This window comes from Anomaloglossus baeobatrachus, unplaced genomic scaffold (assembly GCF_048569485.1).
Source record: "Anomaloglossus baeobatrachus isolate aAnoBae1 unplaced genomic scaffold, aAnoBae1.hap1 Scaffold_243, whole genome shotgun sequence".
Classification (NCBI taxonomy): Eukaryota; Metazoa; Chordata; class Amphibia; order Anura; family Aromobatidae; genus Anomaloglossus; species Anomaloglossus baeobatrachus.
In genome coordinates this window covers 56,722-71,377 of record NW_027442056.1, presented here as the reverse complement: position 1 = coordinate 71,377, position 14,656 = coordinate 56,722, and the positions used below count along the sequence as shown (strand labels likewise).

Below are 14,656 nucleotides of genomic sequence, written 5' to 3'. Positions count from 1 at the left end.
AGGTGAATCGAGTTCTGCTTTTGGAAACTGGGTTAAGAAGGGGTGCACCGTTCCTGGAGGTACTGCAATACCAGGTCAATGCGTGGAGTGGACAGAGCAAGCTCTTTTTCCATCTCCCTGTTCTAAAAATCCATTTAATATATGGTCCCCAGATAGGGGACGTATCAGATATTAAACTGATAAGAACAGATACTACACTTGATCTTAGCCAAAAGGCCGAGAAGCGATAACCAGAATTGGTTTGGGCCTCGAGTGGCACCCTGGCCTATGCCGGACACATCTTAGGGAGAGAGAGCGAGAGGGAGACAAACCCACGCCTACACAAGACATTTTGTCACCCAAGCCAACCCTTGAAAAGGCTGCTTTGCAGAGCAAAAACAAGAAGAATGGTGCGTTTTGCAGCCGCCGCCCACTGCAATGAATCTGAATAACTCCTCCTTTAGGGCGCAAGCAACTCCCCTCCCCCTTGCAGTCTTTCCAATTCACGATACAAAAAGACGGACAGGACAGGTTGCCTGACTTTCCGTCACTGCCACCCTTTGCCATCCTTACCCGTAGAAAGCCCTTTCATCATCCCCAAACCCTAATCTTTTCCCTTTCCTTCCCAGCCCCCAAACCCTGCCCTCTGTACCTTTCTCACCACCCGCTTCCCTTCTCCTGTCATCCCCCTACCACCCGGGAAAAAAAGAGATTGCCCCCTCCTTCCACTAGCCCACCCTCCCACCCAAAGAACAACTTCTTCTGCGCAGCTTGTTTTCTAGGCAGCAGCGCTATTGTGATGTCATCGGGGGGCATTGTGACAAGCCGCCAGTGTTCCGTCTCTTCATGTTGTGCACTGTTCAAACCGAAAATACATCAACAGGCAGGCTACAGAAAAGCTTACTAACAAAGGTTAGAGAGGGGCTTTCTCAGAGGGCTTTTTACAGTTTGTCTATTCCCAATTAGCCGGTTTAGTATACTTAATGAAAGTACTAATTCTTTCATAGGCCGCCCATTCTTAGTATTTGACGTTCAGGTAACAACAGGTAACTTTATTTGGAGTGGAAGCAGAGAGATAACACCAGATGCCAATTGTAGATCCTCTCACACCTGTGGTCACTGCAGCATCTGACTCCACTTTGTCCAAAAGGGATCTATTCCATTCAATTACACATGATCTAGATTAGACTGACAACAAGATACTGCACGGGACATAGCAGAGTTGGTGAAGTTGAGTGGTGATGAGTTTGCTATTTGGATGAATAAAGCAAGTAAAAAGTGTGTTAGATAAAAATTCATTTCAATTCGCTAATCGGGCTAATATGAATCAGGTGAATCGAGTTCTGCTTTTGGAAACTGGGTTAAGAAGGGGTGCACCGTTCCTGGAGGTACTGCAATACCAGGTCAATGCGTGGAGTGGACAGAGCAAGCTCTTTTTCCATCTCCCTGTTCTAAAAATCCATTTAATATATGGTCCCCAGATAGGGGACGTATCAGATATTAAACTGATAAGAACAGATACTACACTTGATCTTAGCCAAAAGGCCGAGAAGCGATAACCAGAATTGGTTTGGGCCTCGAGTGGCACCCTGGCCTATGCCGGACACATCTTAGGGAGAGAGAGCGAGAGGGAGACAAACCCACGCCTACACAAGACATTTTGTCACCCAAGCCAACCCTTGAAAAGGCTGCTTTGCAGAGCAAAAACAAGAAGAATGGTGCGTTTTGCAGCCGCCGCCCACTGCAATGAATCTGAATAACTCCTCCTTTAGGGCGCAAGCAACTCCCCTCCCCCTTGCAGTCTTTCCAATTCACGATACAAAAAGACGGACAGGACAGGTTGCCTGACTTTCCGTCACTGCCACCCTTTGCCATCCTTACCCGTAGAAAGCCCTTTCATCATCCCCAAACCCTAATCTTTTCCCTTTCCTTCCCAGCCCCCAAACCCTGCCCTCTGTACCTTTCTCACCACCCGCTTCCCTTCTCCTGTCATCCCCCTACCACCCGGGAAAAAAAGAGATTGCCCCCTCCTTCCACTAGCCCACCCTCCCACCCAAAGAACAACTTCTTCTGCGCAGCTTGTTTTCTAGGCAGCAGCGCTATTGTGATGTCATCGGGGGGCATTGTGACAAGCCGCCAGTGTTCCGTCTCTTCATGTTGTGCACTGTTCAAACCGAAAATACATCAACAGGCAGGCTACAGAAAAGCTTACTAACAAAGGTTAGAGAGGGGCTTTCTCAGAGGGCTTTTTACAGTTTGTCTATTCCCAATTAGCCGGTTTAGTATACTTAATGAAAGTACTAATTCTTTCATAGGCCGCCCATTCTTAGTATTTGACGTTCAGGTAACAACAGGTAACTTTATTTGGAGTGGAAGCAGAGAGATAACACCAGATGCCAATTGTAGATCCTCTCACACCTGTGGTCACTGCAGCATCTGACTCCACTTTGTCCAAAAGGGATCTATTCCATTCAATTACACATGATCTAGATTAGACTGACAACAAGATACTGCACGGGACATAGCAGAGTTGGTGAAGTTGAGTGGTGATGAGTTTGCTATTTGGATGAATAAAGCAAGTAAAAAGTGTGTTAGATAAAAATTCATTTCAATTCGCTAATCGGGCTAATATGAATCAGGTGAATCGAGTTCTGCTTTTGGAAACTGGGTTAAGAAGGGGTGCACCGTTCCTGGAGGTACTGCAATACCAGGTCAATGCGTGGAGTGGACAGAGCAAGCTCTTTTTCCATCTCCCTGTTCTAAAAATCCATTTAATATATGGTCCCCAGATAGGGGACGTATCAGATATTAAACTGATAAGAACAGATACTACACTTGATCTTAGCCAAAAGGCCGAGAAGCGATAACCAGAATTGGTTTGGGCCTCGAGTGGCACCCTGGCCTATGCCGGACACATCTTAGGGAGAGAGAGCGAGAGGGAGACAAACCCACGCCTACACAAGACATTTTGTCACCCAAGCCAACCCTTGAAAAGGCTGCTTTGCAGAGCAAAAACAAGAAGAATGGTGCGTTTTGCAGCCGCCGCCCACTGCAATGAATCTGAATAACTCCTCCTTTAGGGCGCAAGCAACTCCCCTCCCCCTTGCAGTCTTTCCAATTCACGATACAAAAAGACGGACAGGACAGGTTGCCTGACTTTCCGTCACTGCCACCCTTTGCCATCCTTACCCGTAGAAAGCCCTTTCATCATCCCCAAACCCTAATCTTTTCCCTTTCCTTCCCAGCCCCCAAACCCTGCCCTCTGTACCTTTCTCACCACCCGCTTCCCTTCTCCTGTCATCCCCCTACCACCCGGGAAAAAAAGAGATTGCCCCCTCCTTCCACTAGCCCACCCTCCCACCCAAAGAACAACTTCTTCTGCGCAGCTTGTTTTCTAGGCAGCAGCGCTATTGTGATGTCATCGGGGGGCATTGTGACAAGCCGCCAGTGTTCCGTCTCTTCATGTTGTGCACTGTTCAAACCGAAAATACATCAACAGGCAGGCTACAGAAAAGCTTACTAACAAAGGTTAGAGAGGGGCTTTCTCAGAGGGCTTTTTACAGTTTGTCTATTCCCAATTAGCCGGTTTAGTATACTTAATGAAAGTACTAATTCTTTCATAGGCCGCCCATTCTTAGTATTTGACGTTCAGGTAACAACAGGTAACTTTATTTGGAGTGGAAGCAGAGAGATAACACCAGATGCCAATTGTAGATCCTCTCACACCTGTGGTCACTGCAGCATCTGACTCCACTTTGTCCAAAAGGGATCTATTCCATTCAATTACACATGATCTAGATTAGACTGACAACAAGATACTGCACGGGACATAGCAGAGTTGGTGAAGTTGAGTGGTGATGAGTTTGCTATTTGGATGAATAAAGCAAGTAAAAAGTGTGTTAGATAAAAATTCATTTCAATTCGCTAATCGGGCTAATATGAATCAGGTGAATCGAGTTCTGCTTTTGGAAACTGGGTTAAGAAGGGGTGCACCGTTCCTGGAGGTACTGCAATACCAGGTCAATGCGTGGAGTGGACAGAGCAAGCTCTTTTTCCATCTCCCTGTTCTAAAAATCCATTTAATATATGGTCCCCAGATAGGGGACGTATCAGATATTAAACTGATAAGAACAGATACTACACTTGATCTTAGCCAAAAGGCCGAGAAGCGATAACCAGAATTGGTTTGGGCCTCGAGTGGCACCCTGGCCTATGCCGGACACATCTTAGGGAGAGAGAGCGAGAGGGAGACAAACCCACGCCTACACAAGACATTTTGTCACCCAAGCCAACCCTTGAAAAGGCTGCTTTGCAGAGCAAAAACAAGAAGAATGGTGCGTTTTGCAGCCGCCGCCCACTGCAATGAATCTGAATAACTCCTCCTTTAGGGCGCAAGCAACTCCCCTCCCCCTTGCAGTCTTTCCAATTCACGATATAAAAAGACGGACAGGACAGGTTGCCTGACTTTCCGTCACTGCCACCCTTTGCCATCCTTACCCGTAGAAAGCCCTTTCATCATCCCCAAACCCTAATCTTTTCCCTTTCCTTCCCAGCCCCCAAACCCTGCCCTCTGTACCTTTCTCACCACCCGCTTCCCTTCTCCTGTCATCCCCCTACCACCCGGGAAAAAAAGAGATTGCCCCCTCCTTCCACTAGCCCACCCTCCCACCCAAAGAACAACTTCTTCTGCGCAGCTTGTTTTCTAGGCAGCAGCGCTATTGTGATGTCATCGGGGGGCATTGTGACAAGCCGCCAGTGTTCCGTCTCTTCATGTTGTGCACTGTTCAAACCGAAAATACATCAACAGGCAGGCTACAGAAAAGCTTACTAACAAAGGTTAGAGAGGGGCTTTCTCAGAGGGCTTTTTACAGTTTGTCTATTCCCAATTAGCCGGTTTAGTATACTTAATGAAAGTACTAATTCTTTCATAGGCCGCCCATTCTTAGTATTTGACGTTCAGGTAACAACAGGTAACTTTATTTGGAGTGGAAGCAGAGAGATAACACCAGATGCCAATTGTAGATCCTCTCACACCTGTGGTCACTGCAGCATCTGACTCCACTTTGTCCAAAAGGGATCTATTCCATTCAATTACACATGATCTAGATTAGACTGACAACAAGATACTGCACGGGACATAGCAGAGTTGGTGAAGTTGAGTGGTGATGAGTTTGCTATTTGGATGAATAAAGCAAGTAAAAAGTGTGTTAGATAAAAATTCATTTCAATTCGCTAATCGGGCTAATATGAATCAGGTGAATCGAGTTCTGCTTTTGGAAACTGGGTTAAGAAGGGGTGCACCGTTCCTGGAGGTACTGCAATACCAGGTCAATGCGTGGAGTGGACAGAGCAAGCTCTTTTTCCATCTCCCTGTTCTAAAAATCCATTTAATATATGGTCCCCAGATAGGGGACGTATCAGATATTAAACTGATAAGAACAGATTTTTGATTTAATGAAGCTTTCCAAAGCACCACAAAAAATGCATGACCGAAGTCACACCAAAAACAGTGCAAAGGCTAGGATTCGTGTGGACCCCACCGTGAGGAGAGGGTCCCCAAAAATCAACCCCGTCCCTCCGAGCCAGAAGGCCACAGCAAGGGTCAGGGATCTTCGGTGCTCCCCCAAGCCGAAGCCTGGTTGAGCCTTGTCGTTGCTCCCAGCGTCCAGCCAGGCATCTTACCCAAGTGGAGTAGAGAGCTACTAGTTGTTGGTTTCGCAGCCGAAACTGCCCGGACCGTCAACCGGTGTTGGTTTCTCAGCCCAAGGCTAACCGGACCTCCAACCGGGTGTTGGTTTCTCAGCCGAAGCTGACCCAGACCTCCAACCGGGTGTTGGTTTCTCAGCCGAAGCTGACCCAGACCTCCAACCGGGTGTTAGTTTCTCAGCCCAAAGCTGACCAGACCTCCGACCGGGATTATAAAAATTTCCCTTCCTAGCCAGAAGGCCGGGATAGGGTAATATGCTCAAAAAGTATGAAAAGGCAAGGTACGGTGTGCTACAGAGCCCAAGGCTTGCCGGGGTCCCAAGCCAGCAAGCTCAGACTCACTCCAGGGTCGTCAGTCCTGGGGCACGTTGTACCATAGCCCCCCACCCTTACTCAGTCTAATAGCCTCGATCCTGGTAGGGCCATGTTTTCCTCTAGATGAATATACTATCCACCCAGAGTACTAGCAAGCGCAACCTTCCAGTGTGCATTGTATCATTGTACTAAGGTGGCCTGGAGCTTAAACCATCTCTTCGAATAACACTACACTTGATCTTAGCCAAAAGGCCGAGAAGCGATAACCAGAATTGGTTTGGGCCTCGAGTGGCACCCTGGCCTATGCCGGACACATCTTAGGGAGAGAGAGCGAGAGGGAGACAAACCCACGCCTACACAAGACATTTTGTCACCCAAGCCAACCCTTGAAAAGGCTGCTTTGCAGAGCAAAAACAAGAAGAATGGTGCGTTTTGCAGCCGCCGCCCACTGCAATGAATCTGAATAACTCCTCCTTTAGGGCGCAAGCAACTCCCCTCCCCCTTGCAGTCTTTCCAATTCACGATACAAAAAGACGGACAGGACAGGTTGCCTGACTTTCCGTCACTGCCACCCTTTGCCATCCTTACCCGTAGAAAGCCCTTTCATCATCCCCAAACCCTAATCTTTTCCCTTTCCTTCCCAGCCCCCAAACCCTGCCCTCTGTACCTTTCTCACCACCCGCTTCCCTTCTCCTGTCATCCCCCTACCACCCGGGAAAAAAAGAGATTGCCCCCTCCTTCCACTAGCCCACCCTCCCACCCAAAGAACAACTTCTTCTGCGCAGCTTGTTTTCTAGGCAGCAGCGCTATTGTGATGTCATCGGGGGGCATTGTGACAAGCCGCCAGTGTTCCGTCTCTTCATGTTGTGCACTGTTCAAACCGAAAATACATCAACAGGCAGGCTACAGAAAAGCTTACTAACAAAGGTTAGAGAGGGGCTTTCTCAGAGGGCTTTTTACAGTTTGTCTATTCCCAATTAGCCGGTTTAGTATACTTAATGAAAGTACTAATTCTTTCATAGGCCGCCCATTCTTAGTATTTGACGTTCAGGTAACAACAGGTAACTTTATTTGGAGTGGAAGCAGAGAGATAACACCAGATGCCAATTGTAGATCCTCTCACACCTGTGGTCACTGCAGCATCTGACTCCACTTTGTCCAAAAGGGATCTATTCCATTCAATTACACATGATCTAGATTAGACTGACAACAAGATACTGCACGGGACATAGCAGAGTTGGTGAAGTTGAGTGGTGATGAGTTTGCTATTTGGATGAATAAAGCAAGTAAAAAGTGTGTTAGATAAAAATTCATTTCAATTCGCTAATCGGGCTAATATGAATCAGGTGAATCGAGTTCTGCTTTTGGAAACTGGGTTAAGAAGGGGTGCACCGTTCCTGGAGGTACTGCAATACCAGGTCAATGCGTGGAGTGGACAGAGCAAGCTCTTTTTCCATCTCCCTGTTCTAAAAATCCATTTAATATATGGTCCCCAGATAGGGGACGTATCAGATATTAAACTGATAAGAACAGATACTACACTTGATCTTAGCCAAAAGGCCGAGAAGCGATAACCAGAATTGGTTTGGGCCTCGAGTGGCACCCTGGCCTATGCCGGACACATCTTAGGGAGAGAGAGCGAGAGGGAGACAAACCCACGCCTACACAAGACATTTTGTCACCCAAGCCAACCCTTGAAAAGGCTGCTTTGCAGAGCAAAAACAAGAAGAATGGTGCGTTTTGCAGCCGCCGCCCACTGCAATGAATCTGAATAACTCCTCCTTTAGGGCGCAAGCAACTCCCCTCCCCCTTGCAGTCTTTCCAATTCACGATACAAAAAGACGGACAGGACAGGTTGCCTGACTTTCCGTCACTGCCACCCTTTGCCATCCTTACCCGTAGAAAGCCCTTTCATCATCCCCAAACCCTAATCTTTTCCCTTTCCTTCCCAGCCCCCAAACCCTGCCCTCTGTACCTTTCTCACCACCCGCTTCCCTTCTCCTGTCATCCCCCTACCACCCGGGAAAAAAAGAGATTGCCCCCTCCTTCCACTAGCCCACCCTCCCACCCAAAGAACAACTTCTTCTGCGCAGCTTGTTTTCTAGGCAGCAGCGCTATTGTGATGTCATCGGGGGGCATTGTGACAAGCCGCCAGTGTTCCGTCTCTTCATGTTGTGCACTGTTCAAACCGAAAATACATCAACAGGCAGGCTACAGAAAAGCTTACTAACAAAGGTTAGAGAGGGGCTTTCTCAGAGGGCTTTTTACAGTTTGTCTATTCCCAATTAGCCGGTTTAGTATACTTAATGAAAGTACTAATTCTTTCATAGGCCGCCCATTCTTAGTATTTGACGTTCAGGTAACAACAGGTAACTTTATTTGGAGTGGAAGCAGAGAGATAACACCAGATGCCAATTGTAGATCCTCTCACACCTGTGGTCACTGCAGCATCTGACTCCACTTTGTCCAAAAGGGATCTATTCCATTCAATTACACATGATCTAGATTAGACTGACAACAAGATACTGCACGGGACATAGCAGAGTTGGTGAAGTTGAGTGGTGATGAGTTTGCTATTTGGATGAATAAAGCAAGTAAAAAGTGTGTTAGATAAAAATTCATTTCAATTCGCTAATCGGGCTAATATGAATCAGGTGAATCGAGTTCTGCTTTTGGAAACTGGGTTAAGAAGGGGTGCACCGTTCCTGGAGGTACTGCAATACCAGGTCAATGCGTGGAGTGGACAGAGCAAGCTCTTTTTCCATCTCCCTGTTCTAAAAATCCATTTAATATATGGTCCCCAGATAGGGGACGTATCAGATATTAAACTGATAAGAACAGATACTACACTTGATCTTAGCCAAAAGGCCGAGAAGCGATAACCAGAATTGGTTTGGGCCTCGAGTGGCACCCTGGCCTATGCCGGACACATCTTAGGGAGAGAGAGCGAGAGGGAGACAAACCCACGCCTACACAAGACATTTTGTCACCCAAGCCAACCCTTGAAAAGGCTGCTTTGCAGAGCAAAAACAAGAAGAATGGTGCGTTTTGCAGCCGCCGCCCACTGCAATGAATCTGAATAACTCCTCCTTTAGGGCGCAAGCAACTCCCCTCCCCCTTGCAGTCTTTCCAATTCACGATACAAAAAGACGGACAGGACAGGTTGCCTGACTTTCCGTCACTGCCACCCTTTGCCATCCTTACCCGTAGAAAGCCCTTTCATCATCCCCAAACCCTAATCTTTTCCCTTTCCTTCCCAGCCCCCAAACCCTGCCCTCTGTACCTTTCTCACCACCCGCTTCCCTTCTCCTGTCATCCCCCTACCACCCGGGAAAAAAAGAGATTGCCCCCTCCTTCCACTAGCCCACCCTCCCACCCAAAGAACAACTTCTTCTGCGCAGCTTGTTTTCTAGGCAGCAGCGCTATTGTGATGTCATCGGGGGGCATTGTGACAAGCCGCCAGTGTTCCGTCTCTTCATGTTGTGCACTGTTCAAACCGAAAATACATCAACAGGCAGGCTACAGAAAAGCTTACTAACAAAGGTTAGAGAGGGGCTTTCTCAGAGGGCTTTTTACAGTTTGTCTATTCCCAATTAGCCGGTTTAGTATACTTAATGAAAGTACTAATTCTTTCATAGGCCGCCCATTCTTAGTATTTGACGTTCAGGTAACAACAGGTAACTTTATTTGGAGTGGAAGCAGAGAGATAACACCAGATGCCAATTGTAGATCCTCTCACACCTGTGGTCACTGCAGCATCTGACTCCACTTTGTCCAAAAGGGATCTATTCCATTCAATTACACATGATCTAGATTAGACTGACAACAAGATACTGCACGGGACATAGCAGAGTTGGTGAAGTTGAGTGGTGATGAGTTTGCTATTTGGATGAATAAAGCAAGTAAAAAGTGTGTTAGATAAAAATTCATTTCAATTCGCTAATCGGGCTAATATGAATCAGGTGAATCGAGTTCTGCTTTTGGAAACTGGGTTAAGAAGGGGTGCACCGTTCCTGGAGGTACTGCAATACCAGGTCAATGCGTGGAGTGGACAGAGCAAGCTCTTTTTCCATCTCCCTGTTCTAAAAATCCATTTAATATATGGTCCCCAGATAGGGGACGTATCAGATATTAAACTGATAAGAACAGATTTTTGATTTAATGAAGCTTTCCAAAGCACCGCAAAAAATGCATGACCAAAGTCACACCAAAAACAGTGCAAAGGCTAGGATTCGTGTGGACCCCTCCGTGAGGAGAGGGTCCCCAAAAATCAACCCCGTCCCTCCGAGCCAGAAGGCCACAGCAAGGGTCAGGGATCTTCGGTGCTCCCCCAAGCCGAAGCCTGGTTGAGCCTTGTCGTTGCTCCCAGCGTCCACCCAGGCATCTTACCCAAGTGGAGTAGAGAGCTACTAGTTGTTGGTTTCGCAGCCGAAACTGCCCGGACCGTCAACCGGTGTTGGTTTCTCAGCCCAAGGCTAACCGGACCTCCAACCGGGTGTTGGTTTCTCAGCCGAAGCTGACCCGGACCTCCAACCGGGTGTTGGTTTCTCAGCCGAAGCTGACCCGGACCTCCAACCGGGTGTTGGTTTCTCAGCCGAAGCTGACCCGGACCTCCAACCGGGTGTTGGTTTCTCAGCCAAAGCTGACCCAGACCTCCAACCGGGTGTTGGTTTCTCAGCCCAAAGCTGAACGGACCTCCGACCATGATTATAAAAATTTCCCTTCCTAGCCAGAAGGCCGGGATAGAGCAATATGCTCAGAAAGTATGAAAAGGCAAGGTACGGTGTGCTACAGAGCCTAAGGCTCGCCGGGGTCCCAAGCCAGCAAGCTCAGACTCACTCCAGGGTCGTCAATCCTGGGGCACATTGCACCATAGCCCCCACACTTACTCAGTCTAATAGCCTCGATCCTGGTAGGGCCATGGTTTCCTCTAGATGGATATACTATCCTCCCAAAGTACTAACAAGCGCAACCTTCCAGTGTGCATTGCATCATTGTACTAAGGTGGCCGGAGCCTTAAACCACCTTTTCGAACGATACTACACTTGATCTTAGCCAAAAGGCCGAGAAGCGATAACCAGAATTGGTTTGGGCCTCGAGTGGCACCCTGGCCTATGCCGGACACATCTTAGGGAGAGAGAGCGAGAGGGAGACAAACCCACGCCTACACAAGACATTTTGTCACCCAAGCCAACCCTTGAAAAGGCTGCTTTGCAGAGCAAAAACAAGAAGAATGGTGCGTTTTGCAGCCGCCGCCCACTGCAATGAATCTGAATAACTCCTCCTTTAGGGCGCAAGCAACTCCCCTCCCCCTTGCAGTCTTTCCAATTCACGATACAAAAAGACGGACAGGACAGGTTGCCTGACTTTCCGTCACTGCCACCCTTTGCCATCCTTACCCGTAGAAAGCCCTTTCATCATCCCCAAACCCTAATCTTTTCCCTTTCCTTCCCAGCCCCCAAACCCTGCCCTCTGTACCTTTCTCACCACCCGCTTCCCTTCTCCTGTCATCCCCCTACCACCCGGGAAAAAAAGAGATTGCCCCCTCCTTCCACTAGCCCACCCTCCCACCCAAAGAACAACTTCTTCTGCGCAGCTTGTTTTCTAGGCAGCAGCGCTATTGTGATGTCATCGGGGGGCATTGTGACAAGCCGCCAGTGTTCCGTCTCTTCATGTTGTGCACTGTTCAAACCGAAAATACATCAACAGGCAGGCTACAGAAAAGCTTACTAACAAAGGTTAGAGAGAGGCTTTCTCAGAGGGCTTTTTACAGTTTGTCTATTCCCAATTAGCCGGTTTAGTATACTTAATGAAAGTACTAATTCTTTCATAGGCCGCCCATTCTTAGTATTTGACGTTCAGGTAACAACAGGTAACTTTATTTGGAGTGGAAGCAGAGAGATAACACCAGATGCCAATTGTAGATCCTCTCACACCTGTGGTCACTGCAGCATCTGACTCCACTTTGTCCAAAAGGGATCTATTCCATTCAATTACACATGATCTAGATTAGACTGACAACAAGATACTGCACGGGACATAGCAGAGTTGGTGAAGTTGAGTGGTGATGAGTTTGCTATTTGGATGAATAAAGCAAGTAAAAAGTGTGTTAGATAAAAATTCATTTCAATTCGCTAATCGGGCTAATATGAATCAGGTGAATCGAGTTCTGCTTTTGGAAACTGGGTTAAGAAGGGGTGCACCGTTCCTGGAGGTACTGCAATACCAGGTCAATGCGTGGAGTGGACAGAGCAAGCTCTTTTTCCATCTCCCTGTTCTAAAAATCCATTTAATATATGGTCCCCAGATAGGGGACGTATCAGATATTAAACTGATAAGAACAGATACTACACTTGATCTTAGCCAAAAGGCCGAGAAGCGATAACCAGAATTGGTTTGGGCCTCGAGTGGCACCCTGGCCTATGCCGGACACATCTTAGGGAGAGAGAGCGAGAGGAAGACAAACCCACGCCTACACAAGACATTTTGTCACCCAAGCCAACCCTTGAAAAGGCTGCTTTGCAGAGCAAAAACAAGAAGAATGGTGCGTTTTGCAGCCGCCGCCCACTGCAATGAATCTGAATAACTCCTCCTTTAGGGCGCAAGCAACTCCCCTCCCCCTTGCAGTCTTTCCAATTCACGATACAAAAAGACGGACAGGACAGGTTGCCTGACTTTCCGTCACTGCCACCCTTTGCCATCCTTACCCGTAGAAAGCCCTTTCATCATCCCCAAACCCTAATCTTTTCCCTTTCCTTCCCAGCCCCCAAACCCTGCCCTCTGTACCTTTCTCACCACCCGCTTCCCTTCTCCTGTCATCCCCCTACCACCCGGGAAAAAAAGAGATTGCCCCCTCCTTCCACTAGCCCACCCTCCCACCCAAAGAACAACTTCTTCTGCGCAGCTTGTTTTCTAGGCAGCAGCGCTATTGTGATGTCATCGGGGGGCATTGTGACAAGCCGCCAGTGTTCCGTCTCTTCATGTTGTGCACTGTTCAAACCGAAAATACATCAACAGGCAGGCTACAGAAAAGCTTACTAACAAAGGTTAGAGAGGGGCTTTCTCAGAGGGCTTTTTACAGTTTGTCTATTCCCAATTAGCCGGTTTAGTATACTTAATGAAAGTACTAATTCTTTCATAGGCCGCCCATTCTTAGTATTTGACGTTCAGGTAACAACAGGTAACTTTATTTGGAGTGGAAGCAGAGAGATAACACCAGATGCCAATTGTAGATCCTCTCACACCTGTGGTCACTGCAGCATCTGACTCCACTTTGTCCAAAAGGGATCTATTCCATTCAATTACACATGATCTAGATTAGACTGACAACAAGATACTGCACGGGACATAGCAGAGTTGGTGAAGTTGAGTGGTGATGAGTTTGCTATTTGGATGAATAAAGCAAGTAAAAAGTGTGTTAGATAAAAATTCATTTCAATTCGCTAATCGGGCTAATATGAATCAGGTGAATCGAGTTCTGCTTTTGGAAACTGGGTTAAGAAGGGGTGCACCGTTCCTGGAGGTACTGCAATACCAGGTCAATGCGTGGAGTGGACAGCGCAAGCTCTTTTTCCATCTCCCTGTTCTAAAAATCCATTTAATATATGGTCCCCAGATAGGGGACGTATCAGATATTAAACTGATAAGAACAGATACTACACTTGATCTTAGCCAAAAGGCCGAGAAGCGATAACCAGAATTGGTTTGGGCCTCGAGTGGCACCCTGGCCTATGCCGGACACATCTTAGGGAGAGAGAGCGAGAGGGAGACAAACCCACGCCTACACAAGACATTTTGTCACCCAAGCCAACCCTTGAAAAGGCTGCTTTGCAGAGCAAAAACAAGAAGAATGGTGCGTTTTGCAGCCGCCGCCCACTGCAATGAATCTGAATAACTCCTCCTTTAGGGCGCAAGCAACTCCCCTCCCCCTTGCAGTCTTTCCAATTCACGATACAAAAAGACGGACAGGACAGGTTGCCTGACTTTCCGTCACTGCCACCCTTTGCCATCCTTACCCGTAGAAAGCCCTTTCATCATCCCCAAACCCTAATCTTTTCCCTTTCCTTCCCAGCCCCCAAACCCTGCCCTCTGTACCTTTCTCACCACCCGCTTCCCTTCTCCTGTCATCCCCCTACCACCCGGGAAAAAAAGAGATTGCCCCCTCCTTCCACTAGCCCACCCTCCCACCCAAAGAACAACTTCTTCTGCGCAGCTTGTTTTCTAGGCAGCAGCGCTATTGTGATGTCATCGGGGGGCATTGTGACAAGCCGCCAGTGTTCCGTCTCTTCATGTTGTGCACTGTTCAAACCGAAAATACATCAACAGGCAGGCTACAGAAAAGCTTACTAACAAAGGTTAGAGAGGGGCTTTCTCAGAGGGCTTTTTACAGTTTGTCTATTCCCAATTAGCCGGTTTAGTATACTTAATGAAAGTACTAATTCTTTCATAGGCCGCCCATTCTTAGTATTTGACGTTCAGGTAACAACAGGTAACTTTATTTGGAGTGGAAGCAGAGAGATAACACCAGATGCCAATTGTAGATCCTCTCACACCTGTGGTCACTGCAGCATCTGACTCCACTTTGTCCAAAAGGGATCTATTCCATTCAATTACACATGATCTAGATTAGACTGACAACAAGATACTGCACGGGACA

General features: G+C 47.6%; 10 non-coding genes and 1 pseudogene across 10 annotated transcripts; all 11 read right to left on the bottom strand.

The window, feature by feature from the left end:
• Positions 1–37: 37 nt before the first annotated feature.
• LOC142262349 (U2 spliceosomal RNA) lies at positions 38–228 on the bottom strand. The gene has a single exon (XR_012729765.1). It is a non-coding gene; the product is annotated as a U2 spliceosomal RNA (small nuclear RNA).
• A 1,117-nt stretch (positions 229–1,345) lies between these two features.
• Positions 1,346–1,536, bottom strand: LOC142262348 (U2 spliceosomal RNA). Its single transcript, XR_012729764.1, has one exon. It is a non-coding gene; the product is annotated as a U2 spliceosomal RNA (small nuclear RNA).
• Positions 1,537–2,653: 1,117 nt separating this feature from the next.
• On the bottom strand, positions 2,654–2,844 carry LOC142262346 (U2 spliceosomal RNA). Its single transcript, XR_012729763.1, has one exon. It is a non-coding gene; the product is annotated as a U2 spliceosomal RNA (small nuclear RNA).
• Positions 2,845–3,961: 1,117 nt separating this feature from the next.
• Positions 3,962–4,152, bottom strand: LOC142262345 (U2 spliceosomal RNA). The gene has a single exon (XR_012729762.1). It is a non-coding gene; the product is annotated as a U2 spliceosomal RNA (small nuclear RNA).
• Positions 4,153–5,269: 1,117 nt separating this feature from the next.
• LOC142262289 (U2 spliceosomal RNA) lies at positions 5,270–5,462 on the bottom strand. Its single transcript, XR_012729724.1, has one exon. It is a non-coding gene; the product is annotated as a U2 spliceosomal RNA (small nuclear RNA).
• A 1,919-nt stretch (positions 5,463–7,381) lies between these two features.
• On the bottom strand, positions 7,382–7,572 carry LOC142262344 (U2 spliceosomal RNA). The gene has a single exon (XR_012729761.1). It is a non-coding gene; the product is annotated as a U2 spliceosomal RNA (small nuclear RNA).
• Positions 7,573–8,689: 1,117 nt separating this feature from the next.
• On the bottom strand, positions 8,690–8,880 carry LOC142262342 (U2 spliceosomal RNA). The gene has a single exon (XR_012729759.1). It is a non-coding gene; the product is annotated as a U2 spliceosomal RNA (small nuclear RNA).
• A 1,117-nt stretch (positions 8,881–9,997) lies between these two features.
• Positions 9,998–10,190, bottom strand: LOC142262299 (U2 spliceosomal RNA). The gene has a single exon (XR_012729733.1). It is a non-coding gene; the product is annotated as a U2 spliceosomal RNA (small nuclear RNA).
• Positions 10,191–10,933: 743 nt separating this feature from the next.
• Positions 10,934–11,075, bottom strand: LOC142262337 (U2 spliceosomal RNA; annotated as a pseudogene).
• A 1,117-nt stretch (positions 11,076–12,192) lies between these two features.
• On the bottom strand, positions 12,193–12,383 carry LOC142262341 (U2 spliceosomal RNA). The gene has a single exon (XR_012729758.1). It is a non-coding gene; the product is annotated as a U2 spliceosomal RNA (small nuclear RNA).
• Positions 12,384–13,500: 1,117 nt separating this feature from the next.
• On the bottom strand, positions 13,501–13,691 carry LOC142262279 (U2 spliceosomal RNA). The gene has a single exon (XR_012729717.1). It is a non-coding gene; the product is annotated as a U2 spliceosomal RNA (small nuclear RNA).
• Positions 13,692–14,656: the final 965 nt, after the last annotated feature.